This window comes from Pleurodeles waltl, chromosome 3_1 (assembly GCF_031143425.1).
Source record: "Pleurodeles waltl isolate 20211129_DDA chromosome 3_1, aPleWal1.hap1.20221129, whole genome shotgun sequence".
Taxonomy (NCBI): domain Eukaryota; kingdom Metazoa; phylum Chordata; class Amphibia; order Caudata; family Salamandridae; genus Pleurodeles; species Pleurodeles waltl.
In genome coordinates this window covers 497,009,457-497,025,426 of record NC_090440.1, presented here as the reverse complement: position 1 = coordinate 497,025,426, position 15,970 = coordinate 497,009,457, and positions in this window count along the sequence as shown.

The window sequence follows — 15,970 nt, the reverse complement described above, 5'->3', positions numbered from 1 at the left end:
AGAAATGTCTAAATTTATTTTTGGCCATGTGTTTGTCAAAGTCTTGACAGACCAGGTCAAAAAACTTGTCAAAAATACCCATGCCACATGATTTTGGAGTCCAACAAGATTTATTTTTCAAACCACTGGAAGTACTTTTGTTGAAATCAACCTCTAAGTCATTTAAAATCCTAGAAAACATGTCTGGATCCTCATCCTGCTCTGCTAGAGAGAGTATAAGTGCTGTATCCTGTACTTCCTCAATTGACAGAGTACTAAGTGGAGAAATCGTTTCATCTGGAGCTCTGTTTTCCATTTGATTCATTTGGAAATATCTTTTAATTTTAAGTTTGCGGATAAATCTGAAAAGGTCAATTTTAGATTTACAAGGGTCCCCAAAGGTCTTTGGGCAGAAGTTTAGTCCTTTAGCCAAAAGACTAATATCTCCTGATGTTAATTCTATTTTTGACAAATTGATCACATTAATGATTGAATCTCCCTCCTCATCTAATTCTTGTTGAAGCAGGACGCGTCCTCGCGCACTCGCTGGAAAGCGTTCCCTTAATATGGGAACACCTTGTTTGTTCCGTGTACGATTGTAGTAGGTAAGGACTCTGCAGAGATTTTATCTGGACTATTTAATTGGAAATCATGAACTTGGATTATTGGTTGTTTTTTTATTCTTAGGGACCACAATAATCAAATACCTATATTTCTTTTTAGCCTTGAAATATACGGCCATCAAAAAATTCATGAACTATTAAGATTCGAGGATAGTAAATGTAAGACTCAAGTTTTGAACTAAATTTGGATTTTTAATTCGGGCTTTTGTGCACTTATATAGTGATGTTGGTTGTTGTTTATTGATTTAATAGGTATACCTTTCTGATGTACTACATAGTCAAAATAAGGACACTTTAAAATAACACAAGATTATTTGAGATTGTAAGTATATATGGTTTAATTAACTTTACTATACATTGACTAATAGGATACACCTTTGTCAAATACCCATAAATATCTTACTTGTAGAATTTTAATTATACTGCACATATATTGATTATTCTGTGTGGGTATTTAGAAGTGGTTCTTGACATTGTATACATAGGTTCTCCTTTTGTTTCTATTGTATGTTTTAACTTTTTCTGGTGATTGATAGCACTGTGACCATTGTCATAGGTTGACCTGTTAGAGCACCAATGAGAGTGTGCGTTAGGTGATGTTTTTTGTTATTTGGCATGGGGTTTTAAGGCTTGATATTTAGGTGAATCACTATTCCTCTCACACCATTTGGTGTACACTGTCTTTCTTTTCTATAAAGGACATTTTAAATTTGATGCTAAGTTTTATATGGTTTGAGCATTTTGGTTTCTAATACAAACTATGTATTTATAATTTAGAGCCCTGAAGAAGTCGTTGGGGACAAAAGGATTATCCCAAGACGAAACACGTGTTGGCTCAATGTGTATGGCTCAAGATGTATCTTCATGAAATTTATTGACTATCAGAAGATGTGATCCAATAAATCCTGGATGGATTTGGACTTTATAAAGACTGGTGTGATATCTATGATTGCGTTCACTTGAACTCTACTCACTTGAATTTTGACAGAAAGAAGAACGAGGGGGGACCTCACATTGTGTTTATCCTTTAGACTGACCAAACATGGGATAATAGCTTCATTCCACATGGTGTCACACCACCTATGCAAGATTTTTTGATAGAAATACTGCTGGATTAAGAATGAGAAAAACAAATAAATAAGATGCTGTCTGTCATGTTGGGAAAAACAACGCATTGCTTAATGAACTCCAAATATAAGTTGGAACTACCATACTCTAAAACTCTAAAGCTTGGACTTGGCAATGGTTTATCCTTAACCTTGACCCCAATTTGAGTGACTTTAGATAAAACAATATCAGTCTAAATAAGGATGATATCAATCAATCAATCAATCAAGAAATTTGTATAGCGCGCTACTCACCCGGAGGGTCTCAAGGCGCTGGGGGAGGGGGGACCGCTACTGCTCGAACAGCCAGGTCTTGAGTTGCTTCCTGAAGGAGAGGTGGTCTTGGGTCAGGCGGAGGTGGATGGGGAGGGAGTTCCAAGTCTTGGCTGCCAGGTAGGAAAAGGATCTTCCTCCCATGGTGGCTTTTCTAATGCGTGGCACGGCGGCAAGGGCGTGGCTGGTCGATCGTAGCTGGCGGGTGGGAGTGTAGAAGGTCAGGCGGTTGTTGAGGTACCTGGGGCCCAGGTCGTGGAGGGCCTTGTGTGCGTGGGTGAGGAGACGGAACGTGATTCTCTTGCTGACGGGGAGCCAGTGCAAGTCTCTCAGGTGTCCGGAGATGTGGCTGTGACGGGGGATGTCAAGAATGAGGCGTGCAGAGGCGTTCTGGATGCATTGGAGCCTTTTCTGTAGTTTGGCCGTGGTTCCGGTGTAGAGGGTGTTACCGTAGTCCAGTCGGCTGGTGATGAGTGCCTGGGTGACCGTTTTCCTGGTTTCGGTGGGGATCCATCGGAAGATCTTTCGGACCATGCGTAGGATTTTGAAGCATGATGATGAGACGGCGTTGACTTGTCTGGTCATCGAGAGGGAGGAGTCCAGGATGAAGCCCAGGTTGCGGGCGTGGTCCGTTGGTTTGGGTGCGCTGCCCAGGGCAGGGGGCCACCAGGAGTCGTCCCAGGCAGAGGGTGATGATCCAAGGATGAGGACTTCCGTCTTGTCTGAGTTCAGTTTCAGGCGGCTGTTCATCATCCACTCGGCTACGTCTTTCATCCCTTCGTGCAGGTTGGTTCTGGCGGTGGCTGGGTCGTTGGTGAGGGAGAGGATCAGCTGGGTGTCGTCGGCGTAGGAGATGATGTTGAGGTTGTGTTGGCATGCGATGGCTGCGAGGGGGCTCATGTAAACGTTGAAGAGGGTGGGGCTGAGTGATGATCCTTGTGGTATGCCGCAGCTGACTTCGGTGGCCTCGGATCTGAACGGGGGGAGGCGGACTCTCTGGGTTCTTCCGGCGAGGAACGAGATGATCCACTCTAGTGCCTTCTCTTGGATTCCAATGTTGCTGAGGCGCTGCACTAGGGTGCGGTGGCAGACAGTGTCGAACGCTGCGGAGAGGTCCAGGAGGATGAGGGCCGCTGTCTCCCCGTTGTCGAGCAGGGCTCGGATGTCATCGGTGGCTGCGATGAGGGCGGTCTTGGTGCTGTGGTTGGCTCGGAAGCCGGACTGCGAGTGGTCGAGGGATCCATTAGTCTCGAGGAAGGCGGCTAGCTGTCTGTTGACGGTCTTCTCGATGACTTTGGCAGGAAACGGGAGGAGCGAGATGGGGCGGTAGTTCTTGAGGTCGGTGGGGTCTGCTGATGGTTTCTTCAGGAGGGCGCTGAGTTCGGCATGTTTCCAGCTCTCCGGGAAGGTGGCGGTGTTGAAGGAGCAGTTGATGATGTCCCGGAGATGGGGTGCGATGACTGAGTCGGCTTTGTTGAAGACGTGGTGGGGGCATGGGTCGGTTGGAGAACCGGAATGGATGGTGTTCATCATCTGGATGGTGTCTTCGGTGCTGACCGGGGTCCAGGCGCGGAGGGTGGTGTTGGGGGGCGTCGGTTTGGTGGTTGGGTGCGTGGTCTGTGCGCCGAAGCTGTTGTGTATGTCGGCGATCTTGCGGTGAAAGAACGAGGCGAGTGAGTCGCAGAGGTCTTGTGAGGGAGTGATGTCGTTGTTTCCGGCGCTGGGGTTGGAGAGCTCTTTGACGATGCTGAAGAGTTCCTTGCTGTTGTGTGCGTTGTTGTCTAGTCGTTCTTTGAATGCTGTCTTCTTGGTGGTGTGGATCAGCTGGTGGTGTTTGCGGGAGGCGTGCTTGAGGGCGGTCATGTTGTCTGTGGTCGCCCAACTGAATGTTAATCCAAATGAGTTCACCCAAATGAAGTATCCTTGAAAAACATGTCCAGTTGTTCTACATTCTGTTGGGAGTTCATGAAGTCTGAGGAACAAGGTTCCATTGGTATACAGTAGATTAATACGTTGCTTTTCTTCAGAGCTCCTATATTTCATTCTAGGATTTTAACTTTGCATTCTGGTACTTTAGGTCTGTTTGTCTCACTGTACACTCAGAACTACAACCTGTAGATTACAGAGAATGCACTTGTGCTACATAAATTAGATTGTTTTCACATGAAACAAGACAATCTGAGATTGGTATTCTAATTGACTATGCTTAGCGAATGTGCACAGATTGAAGAATTTGAAAAGTCAGGGTGACAGTACCACTGTTCGTTTGGCAGACATGATGCTTTCAAGGATAAAAGTCTACTGTTAACTTTTTTATCATTGGATCTTTTCAGACTTTAGAAGATCTGGGTGGTTTTACATGACTACATTTAACCTGCAGTTCTTAAAATTAACTAGGTCAGAAGAAACGGGATTCTTTTTCCTAAAAGCAGAATTAAACGGTCTGTATTTGACTCATCCACATGCATTTCCCACAAACACTGTTCACCTGCATTCCATTATTATTCGTAAGTGCTTTAATAACAATTAATCAACACTTCAGAATTATAGCAGTTTTACAACAGCATTAAAATAAAGAATGTAACCTATTTATAATTTCTCATTAGACCCACGGGTGCCCAGATTCAGGTCCTCCAGGACTGCAAGAGCCTGCATTTCAGAAGATCCCAAATGTATAAGCATGAGAAATAGTTGCCATGCTTCTAATTACAATAATATAGCTCATTTGAATAGACATTAATTATCCAGGAAACCTGGCCTTCTTGCAGCCCTGGAGGACTGGCGCTAGGTGTGGGACTCACTATTTTGCTTCAAATAACCTCAAACTAAATCCCACTCCTTTGCCACAATTTCAGTATTTGTTAACTGTGGTTTACTGACTTCTGAATAATCTTGCATAATTTCTGTCACTTTACACTTGACCTGTAACCTCACTTATCAAATTCATATAGTTGGCCAAGTAAACCAATTCGATTTAAGATGCTTTTCTGAATGCAAAATGGCGAAACACATCCTTTTTAAAAAGTGGGTTAAAACTGAGAGACTGAACAAATGCATTCATTATGTGTCATTAGGAGCTGTACAAATATTCATAGGATAGTTGACGCATAATAATTTTGGTCATTAATAGTCAAGCACACAATTGCAAATCTCACATCGTGTATTTGCACCAAAAATGTGCTGGTTGACTTTGATCTGCTGCACTGTCATGACTTTCCTAGCTGTCTTTTGATGCCTTTATTATGTTGAACTCCAAGTTACCAATTTTTACAAACCAGATATGTGCATTCACAAAAAAGTCATCTCAACTCCTTCGGCTAGTATGCTAAATTCTCACTCTTAAGACGAAGCTCATAGAAATGTATTGGTGCATAGGTTGGGGTTACATCAATACAATCGTGGCACGGTTGCCAAACAAATTGTAAAACTTAAAGGCAGAAACGTATTCTCAATCTTCTAAAATGCTATAAACATACCACATGCCACTCACCCTCAAAATATGAATTGGGTACCCATCAAGGTTATCCATCAAAGAAACATTCCATTTCAAAATATTGTATTTCCTCAAGGCACTGTACAGTAATTCACCAGGATACCTCCAAGGTAACTCCCAGCCTTAGCAAACTTCTAGGAATATGAGGTCAACTAACCTTAACCTTCCTGTCACTAGGTCCTACAGCTACAAACATATCAGAGGAAGGTCACTCGAAATGCATGGTTCTAGCATCTGGAACAGCCTGAACAGCATATGTTAGCCTTTAAGGGCTGAAAAGGTCTATTGAAAGTTCCAACATGATCTGAATAACATCTTGTTTACGTAAGCTTATTCTTAAGATTTCACCGTCATTTAAACTAGTAGCCCTCATCAAAAGTGGGCCATTTTTCCAACCCCTGGAGAAGCACGTGTATGTACAGGGATCAGGCTCACAAGGATCATAATAATTACATCCCCTGGAAACTTTGCCCGGTTGAAATTTGTCAGGTCAAACCTTACCAGGGCGAACTATCCAGTTAATAGTTCTACATGAATATTTTAATGTACAAAGCACAAAAAACGAGGGGTTAGCGAAATTTGAGTAACTTACACTCGTAATTTACGCAAAATTGCATGTAATCACCCAAAATGCAAACCTGTCATTTCAGACTATAATTTAGCACAAAATGCATCATTGCTTCAGTTTTTGGCATGACAATGCATATAAACAAGAGCACCACAAACAACAGCTGCTCGCGTTCCTTTGTTCCAGTGGGTTAAATTGTGCCATTCACAATATATTTTTATGGCAAATGGCACATAATTACGTTAAGTACATTAATGGCATAAGTTTGGAACGTTTGCATAACAAGCATTACATGAAATCCCCAAAGTTAATCTGGTGTAATTTACATTTCGCCAAGGACTACAAAAATGTTATGCCCCTTTACCATGGTCCCTGCTTGTAATATGTGATAATTATTATTTATTTTAAATTTTTGTACCCAGGGAATCAGATTTTAAACGGATTTATCACATTTCCACCTGAGGTGCTTGTAATGAGAGACCTACCCAGACTCTTTTTTCTGCCATGTCTCCCTGTGAGTGAAACTGGCCCTTCCACCCTGTTCTTGGTGTGCCTAGGTCACCAGACGTCTTTCCAATGGCAATGATTGGGGCTCATTACACCCTGTATCCCTACATACAGTGTTTTGATGTGGCTTTTTGTTGCACAACATGATTGATATACACACATTAAACATAAATAATTTAGTAAATAAATCAGTAACCTGCACATACATTCTGCACTGAGAATTGCCCAACCTTTGCCAAGGAATGGCATTCACCCTTATACCAGGAATATAGATTGTCTTGTACCAGTTAGACAGAAGAAGTGAGAACTTCACCATCTACATAATTAAATTCTTTCCTCCACACCCCATGTTTGTACAAGCACATGAGTGTGAAACTTCAGCCACAGCCATCTCAGAATTTGCATTCTTTTGACAGTGAATGCAGAAGCCCTTGCCTCCTAAAATTCTGTTATAATTCTGGGTATCTGTGCTGAAGATCTGCTGGTAGATAATGCGAGCCAGATGTTTGATTTCTACATACTCTCATGTCTGTCTCGCTCACCCTCTCGCTCTGAATTCTTAGAAACCACGCTGTTCATAAAGACAACAGATGGAGTACCATGAATGAGACAGTAACTAATACAAACTGTTTGACAACAGAAAACAAATACAAATGAAAAAGGTAAGAGAAAGGCATCATCGAACCCCCATGCACTTCAAACCAGGAAGATGATGGAGTTCTGTACCACTTCAAACCTTGACTTTAAGATTTTATTAATACCAATAAATAAAGGATTGCCATAATCCAGGTGGGGGCCAATAATAGTATCAGTCACAGATGTACATTCATCACTGTCAAACAGAGAAAATAGCCTGAACATATGTGAAACAAGCATTTGCAATGCAATAGGTCTTGCTTTTGCTCTAGTTAGACCTATTAGCATTGCAAATTCATAACTGGACTTTTCTTGCCACATAAATAGAAAATTAAAAGGAAAAAGAAGTTCGCTCACAGTCAAATGCATTGACAAAAGTGCAACTATCAATGTAACATTGTCGATGTCCAAGGCGATAACAAAACTGCCTAAAGGAGGGACAAATGTAAAGCATTTACCAATGATGATAAAGGATTTTTGAAAGCCAAGCACATGAACGAGTGAAAGTGATGGGCATGCGTTGGGCGTGGTTAAAAGCCCACAGATAGATCACAACAGGTCAGAGTGCTTGCGCGCGCGACCTAAAAAATTACGATGTGAAAACACTTTCAACTGCACATGAAATGAGAGTTTTGAAGCAAGTCTACTGCAGTATAGTTTGTGCCCAAACCAGTATCTATAGCTATATCTGTATCTATATCTAAATATATCTATCTATACATGTATCTATTGCCAGTAGGTAGTTATCATTAGGATCTAGTTTCCATGAAAAAAGCATTCTTTGTTTTGTCAATAACTTTGGCGTCATTTGACAAATCTTTACAATTATCAAAATTAGCACAATGCTCAGTTCAGCAGCTGTGTTAAAAGGTTTGGGGTGATTTGCCATGCAGGGGCCACTAAAAAGGGGAGGGGCAAAATGCTTTTTCCCAATGCAATTTGCCATATGGAATTTAGACACAACTCCGTCCCAAACTACTGTAAGGAATTAAACCAAATTTGGCAGAAAGTAGATCTTGGTCCAGACAGTGCCCTTTTTGCTATTTGCTATAAATCCATTCAGTAGTTTTTGAGATATCTAAAAAAGAAGCAAATTTGAATATCCAGAGGTGCACATACTTCATGCAGAGATCTGATTGGCCACCAACACTTCAACCAGGAAGTATTGGCAGCCATTCTGGGACTTGGAATCAGCCGAGTGTCCAAAAAAAGTAAAAAAAAGAAAAGGGGACAAGGTATGCCTAGCCTTATTGCAGCAGTCCCTCTGGTACTGCAGTGGGACTAAAAATCATTTTTTTGTAAATGTTTGCTTCAAAATCAAAGCAGAATTGCAAATTTACGGCAAATATGTAAAAAAAAAAACAATCATGGTCTACTGCTTGTATACAGAAAAGTCCCTTGGAGGGCCAGGCCCGGGGCATGAGGGTAATAAAAAATGATGGAGGGGTGCATGGGCCACCCCCCATGGGCTCCTTGGTCCCTAGGGACCATCAACTCCCCGGGGTTTTATTTATTAAAAGAGTGGGCACACACACCCTCCTCCTGGGACTTTTAAATGCCCTGGGGGTTACCACCTCCATATGTCTATATAAACACTAATGGCGGCTGCACAGACCCCCCGATCATAGGGACACCACCTCCCCGGGGCCAAATACATATTAAAAAATTTAATTGGGGCTGGGTGTCCCCCATCCCAGGCCACATAAAGCCCTAAGGACTGCCACTTTCCTGGGGCAGGTCTGTGCTATTTAAAGAAGAGAGGCTGGGAGGTCCGCCTCATGGATCCATGTCCCTGAAGACTGCCACATTCAGGGCCAGCTTCTGCTATCTCTCTAGGTGCCCACACTCGGGAAATAGCTGTTTGCTTTTGCTAGGGAGAGCAGTGACAGCTCCCACCAAGTGAGAGCAAACTAACTCCACTCCCAGCAAGCAGGAGCTATCAAACTGCTCCCGCTTGCTGGGAGTGGAGTTTTCATCTGTTTCCCTGCTTCTATCATGCGGTTAGGGAAACAGATGAAAGATTGCTCTTGCATGCAGGGAGCGTAATTCGCAGCTCCCTGTTTGCTGGATCAATGCTGACTCCCGAAGAACGTGGGGAGCTGACTGAGGGTGCAGGGGCTTTTGAGCCTCCCCCATGGTCCCCATCAGTGTATGCAAGGTCTTCCCACCTTTTTCCAGGGTGATGGACAGGTTACTAAAAGCCATCCATCCAAGCTTGTTTCCTGCTGATTTTGGAGATGCATTCTTGATGCAGAGGAATATTATCTCATCTGAACCAAATAAAAGAAGGACTTATTTCTATACAGTACAAATCATCTTAACTTCTTGGGTATGGCCAGGGCAAAGCAAGCATGTTTTCTCTGCAGGTCCACCTTGAAAACATATCTGAAATCCTTGATGGTGGTGTTTGTATCCTTGCTCTTTCGAGCGCTTCACTTATGTAGTTATACTATTATCATGTAAAATGGCCTAGAAGCTCCGCCCGTTTGGCCTGCCAATATGCATGAGTGTATGCAAGGTCTTCCCATCGTTTTCCAGGGTGATGGACAGCTTACTAAAAGGCCCTCTCCTGAGTGTGTTTCCAGACGATTTTGGAGACGTATTGTTAAAGCACAGAAATATGATCACATCTCCACAAAACAAAGAAGCTCTTACTTCTGTACAGTACAAATCATCCAAATGTGCTTTCTCTGTAGATTGCTCCTGCACAAAGGGAGCTGCATATTTAGCAGCTCACTGTGTACAGAAGCAATGCTGGGTTTTGCAGGAGGCGGGCAGCCTCCTAGGACCACAGGGGGCCTTAAGTGTGAACTGGGTGCCCTGGATGGGGCCAGGACACACTGGTGGACATGGGCAGACCCTGGACAATGGTGTCCTGGGGCTGAAATCACCCAGAGAAGCCCCCCTCCCAGTTTAATATATGCTTTTGTCCCCAGAGAGGTGGTAGTCATCAGGGCCCGGGGGATTAGCTTAGCCCCCCTCATTATTGCGTACTTAGCTCCCGGGAAGTGGTGGTCCCTGGGGCATATTGAAGCACCAGGTGGGGGGTCCACCCAGTGCCACTTCTTTAAAAAAAAAACACAGGGAGGTGGTGAACCCTCGTGCTCAATTAGTCCAATGGAGGGGGTCCGTGCAGTCCCATTCCCATATTTTAATAGAACCCCTGGGAGGTGGTGGTGCCCAGCACTAAAAATAGCCCTTGGTGGGGGGACCGTACGTTGCCCATCTTCAGGTTTTTGTAATACCCTCATGCCCGAGGACCTGCCAGACCTGTGGGCTTTTCTGTATACAAGTCCAGGAGACCTCCTGTGGCCAGGCCCTGCGGTCAACCTTAGCCACGCGCAGCTGAATGCTGTGTGTTGGGTTGGGTGCTTACAGAGGCAAGGCCCCACAACCTGGCCCTGCAGCCAACTCTCACTGCTAAAGGCAACGTGTGGCATGGGGTTGGGTTGGGTGGTTATAGCAGGTAGGCAGTAGGGCTTGGACACAGGCCAGGTCCTGAGGCCAACACCCATTGCACACATCTGAAGGCCATGTGTGGCATGGGGTTGGGTGGTTATAGAGGGTAGGCCGCAGCGGCTGACCACAGACCTGGCCCATTTGCCACCTTTCCTTCACACGCCAAAGGCTCTGTGTGGTTCAGGGTTGGGTGCTTATAGAGGCCCTGCAGACAACCCACCACCCGCACACAGGTGACAGCTATGTGTGGCACATGGTTTGGTACTTATATGGGATTGGCCACAGGACATGACCACAGGCAGCCAATCCCATCCCACACAGCTAAAAGACTTGCACAGCAGTGGTTGGATTTACGTATATTACTTAATGTGAAAAAACATGGAAATTCACTTAAGAAAACAAAGGTTACTGGGACGCTATATGTAGGCTCACATTTCAAATTTCATAATCACAGGAATTCAGCAGTTAAGGTAAGAGTTCATTCAAGCAGCTATAACTTGTGCCCTAAGTTATCTATAAATCTTGCCATGCACAGTTTTCTCATCAATAATTTTCTTGCCATTGTTGCAGTGATATTATCAAAGATGTCTTAGAAGATGTTGTGAGTCTTGTAATATGAGGGGTATTTAGCAGTGCATTAGCTGTTTATGCACAGAGACTATTTTTCCTTCTGAGTCAAGCAGGGGTGCACAGGACAGGCTTGTCCAGGATCATAAATGCCCACAAAGGAATAGTTTGTATTTTATTATTTTTTATACATTTTCTCCTCTTTGTTTTGAAGGAGAAATTGTTGTTTGTTGTTACTCCCAGTTTCTTGTTTTTGTTCTATCTCAAAAAAAAAAATACAAAAAAGTTAAAAAAACACAAAAAATACAGTTGTTGAAAATGTTCTTTTCAGAACTACCCTGTATTTTCATTATGTATGTTGTTTCTTCTATGTAACCCTTTTTGTCCTTCGTGATGACTCTCACGAGACACTCATGAGAGTAATGATGCTTTCATACATAGCGCTGTTGACTCTCGCTGGCCTCTCACAAGGGCCAGGTGCACAGTCCTCCACTCCCACTGTGATGGTTCGTAAGAAGTAGAACTTATATGTACCAAATTTCTGCTACCTTTTTTTAACACAATCCCACTAGGCTCTTGCAAGATCGTAAAAATGCTTTAGAGGAATGATTTACATTTTACTTCATTACTATATTCACTTCTTACAATCCCCACAATTAGACTATGGGGAGACATTGGCCTCTGCACTGAGACTTTGCATGAAGATAACTGGTGTGTAGAGTCGGTGGACAGAGACCATTCACACCTTTCCCAGGCTCAGTAGTATGCATAGTAGGGTGGGGATGGTACTCACCTCACATGTAAGACTTCACAATTCCTTACTAAATATAACAAGTGCTAACTTCCCCACTGACACCTCTCCTAGGTGAAATAACCATATTTATTAATGTGTGGGGATGGATTTTCCTGTCCATTCACATCTTTCCCCATCCCTCCCCAGCCTGATAGATATATAAAGTAGTACAGAGGAAACGTTGTCCTCTACACTAACACCAATCTCCATGACAACATGGACATACAGTACAATGTAGTGAACCAGTAGCATCTCTCCTCATGCCTCTCCTTAGAACAACAGTGATCTGTAGTGCTGTCTGGGAAGTAAGTCATCTCTTTGCTAACACAACTTCCCAGGGTAAGAGGTGCCCCTAGTAGGGTTTGAGAGAAATATATCTCTTTAATTGTACCCCTTCTCATGGTGACAGGTATGCATGGGAGGCTGTTGGGAAACACTGCCCTGTTTCCTGGGACAAATCTCTTGCATGATAAGTCTGCATACTATAGTGTGTAGAGAGACTGGCCTCTCTCCTGTAATGTGTCTCTTGGATAATGCTTGTACAAATGAGGGTGTGAAAAGTGGCTTACCTTTGTGGTCACATGTCTTCCCATTATGAAAGAAGCAAAGTATGAAGTTGAAATTACCTTTATACTCATAAGTATATCTTGCATAACAAGTATAGGGGCTATGATGGTAAAACACACTGCCCTCTCAGCTAAGACATCCCCCCCAGAGTAGCAAATGCTCCAAATAGGATGAGGTAGAGACAGCTGTCTCTGCTCATATTTCTCTTCATGATAATGAATGCCATTAGTAGAGTGTAAAATGGAGTATCATCTCTTTTGACAACTGTGTCTTGAATAGGCATGTGTAATATAGCGTTAAAAAAAAGACAGAGCTCTGAGCTGAAATACCTCTCCAGAATGACAAGCATATATACTAAGATGTGCAAAAGAAGTGCCCTCTCCATCAGCAGACAGAAATACGTAGTATACTATGAGAATGCATTTGTCTCTGTACCAAAACCTGCCTCTTATATAAAAAGCTTTATTCTACAGAGAGAAGAAGCACTAATCTCTCTATAGTACCTTAATCAAACATGAACATGCAGCAGAACAGTTACAGTTCCTGAAGAATGAACTGCCACTTTAAGTCAACATTAAAAGACTGTATTCATTTTCAAATCTTTAAAAGCTGTTCAAGGAAGATATCAATAGTAACCTCAAACATTTTATTTAAAAAACAATTTAACGACATAGCAAAGAGAACAACATTGATAAACTACAACACTAAAAGTAAAAACAGCTAACTTTACAAATTATTATTTATCTTTAACGATTTGTAAAATATATAAAAAGAAGTTCATCAGGGGGCAGCAAGAAAAACCAATACAGCATTAGTGCCACTGGCATATGCAACATTTGAGGGCTAGGCAGCCTAAATGACTTGCCCAGGCTGATTCAACCTGTGCTGCAGAGGTTGATAGATCCTCAGTGGCATCCACATTTTTTGAACCTGGTGTCACTGTGTCTGCCCAGGTATTCTATGCTCAAGCAGATATGAACACTTCCTATATAAATAAAGCACTTTTTGCTGCTTAAATAAGCAGATCATTTTGTCATTAAAAAAAGTTGAGTAGAGGTACACAGATCTAGGTTCTCTAAGGGTATAAATATCACTGTAAGCAGTAAGAACAACATCAGCTGTCCTATTACTTTTTCCTTGACTTTCCACACAGTTACTGTATTATCTTTTTTCCAAAGTAAACAATTTTTGTTTTACTCCTCCATATATTGTGTGACATGGTACTTGTGTTCTTCAGAGTTTCTGTTTTCTATTTTCTCCCTAAGAAAGAACAATAATAAAAAATATTCTGATCGGTATTTGATAACAATGATACATCACTACTGTTAGAAGTGGAGTCTCTAGTGAGCAGTGGTATTCACCTTTGTGCAAATAGGGACCACAATCCTAGTCAGAGTATGTTACACACAATCCAAAATATCCTGTGCCCACCCTCTGGTAGCTTGACACTGAGCAGTCAGGTTTAACTTAGAAGGCAAATCATGCAGTAACACCGTGAAAACACCACAAAAATACACCACAAAGGTTTAGAAGAATATAAGATATTTATCTGTTTAAATTAAGGTCAAAACGATAAAGATTCAGTAAGCACAAGTTGAAGTATCACTTTTGCAAGATTAAAAAGAGTCAAATCTTAGAAATCGACAGTTGTGTCTTGTTTGCACAAAGTACCTGGTTTGTATCAAAAATACCACGCACGGAGGCCACAGAGGAGGAGATGTGTGGAAAAATAGGGTGTGCATCGGATTTTCCGATGCAGCACAAACAATGTGGTTCTTTCCATGCTGCAAGGGGCTTTGCGTCGATTTTCAGCGCGCAGGCTTGGTTCCTCACTGCGATGCGGGGATCCTTTTGATGCCCAGGGATGATGCTGGGAAATCCTGGGCATGCGGGAAAAAGTTACAGGCATTGCGTAGATCTGGTAGGCGATGCTTTGAAGTTTCTGTCGCACAGCAGGCGCTGTAGTGATTCTTCACTCGGGAAGTCGGGCTGCGTCATTCCGGATTGGCTGTGCGTAGATCCGGTAGGCTGTGTGTCCAATTTCTGGCTGCAAGCAGGTGCTGCATCGATTCTTCACGTGGGAAGTCGGGGTGAGTCATTCCGGCTCAGCTTTGGGGTGATTTCTTGGTCACAAAACGGCTGTGCATCGTTTCGGGCAGGCTGTGCATTGTTTACAGCAGGCTGTGTGTCAATTTTTGGTGCACAAGGAATTTCCTGACGAGATTAATTCTTTTTGGCTCCGAAACTTCAGAAAACAGGAGGCAAGCTCAATTCAAGCCCTTGGAGAGCACTTCTCAGCAAAGTCAGAGAGCAGCAGGGCAACAACACGTCAGCAGTACATCTCATCAAAGCAGTCCAGTTGAGTCCTTTGGGCATCCAGGCAGTTCCTCTTGACAGGCTGCAGGTTCAGGTCCAGAAGTGTCTGAATTGATGTGGTCAGGGTCTCAGTTTATATACCCAAATTTGCCTTTGAAGTGGGGGAGACTTTAAAGAGTGGTTTTGAAGGGCACAAGGGTCCCTTTCAGTACAAGTCTGTCTGCACAGTGTCCCAGTAGGGGAGTTGGCAGTCCATTGAGTGAGGGTAGGCCACTAGCCTCTGAAATGTGTCAGGCCCTCCACCCTCCCAGCCCAGGAAGACCCATTCAGTATGCAGATGAGTGCAGGTCTGACTGAGTATCCTGTGTTTGTGGTTGTCGCTGTGAAATGCACAAGGGAGCTGTAAACCAGCCCAGCCCGGATGTGGATTGGAGACAGGCTGTAAGGCACAGATGGATTTTAAGTGCAGAGAAATGCTCACTTTCTAAAAGAGGCATTTCTAAAATAGTCATATAAAATCCAGCCTCACCAATAAGAGGGATTTTGTATTACTATTCTGTCCATACTAAATATGACCTGGTTACCCCTTTCTGATCAGAATCTACAACTCAAACAGTATATGATGGTAGCCCTAAAGCTATCCTATGAAAGGAGCAGGCCTCACAGCAGTGGAAAACCAGTTTATGAGTTTTCCACTACCAGGACATATATACCACATATGTACATGTCCTTCCTTTTAACTACATAGCACCCTGCCCAATGGGTTACCTAGGCCCTACTTTAGGGGTGACCTATATGTAGAAAAAGGGGAGTTTAGGGGTTGGCATGTACTTTTAAATGCCAAGTCGAAGTGGCAGTGAAACTGCACACATAGGCCTTTCAATGGCAGGCCTGGGACATGGTTAAGGGGCTACTTATTTGGGTGGCAGAACCAGTGCTACAGGCCTACTAGTAGCATTCAATTTACAGGCCCTGGGCACATGTATGCACTTTACTAGGGACTTACCAGTAAATCAAATATGCTAATTTGGAATGAACCAATGTCACCATTTTTAAGGGAGAAGGCATATGTACTTTAGCACT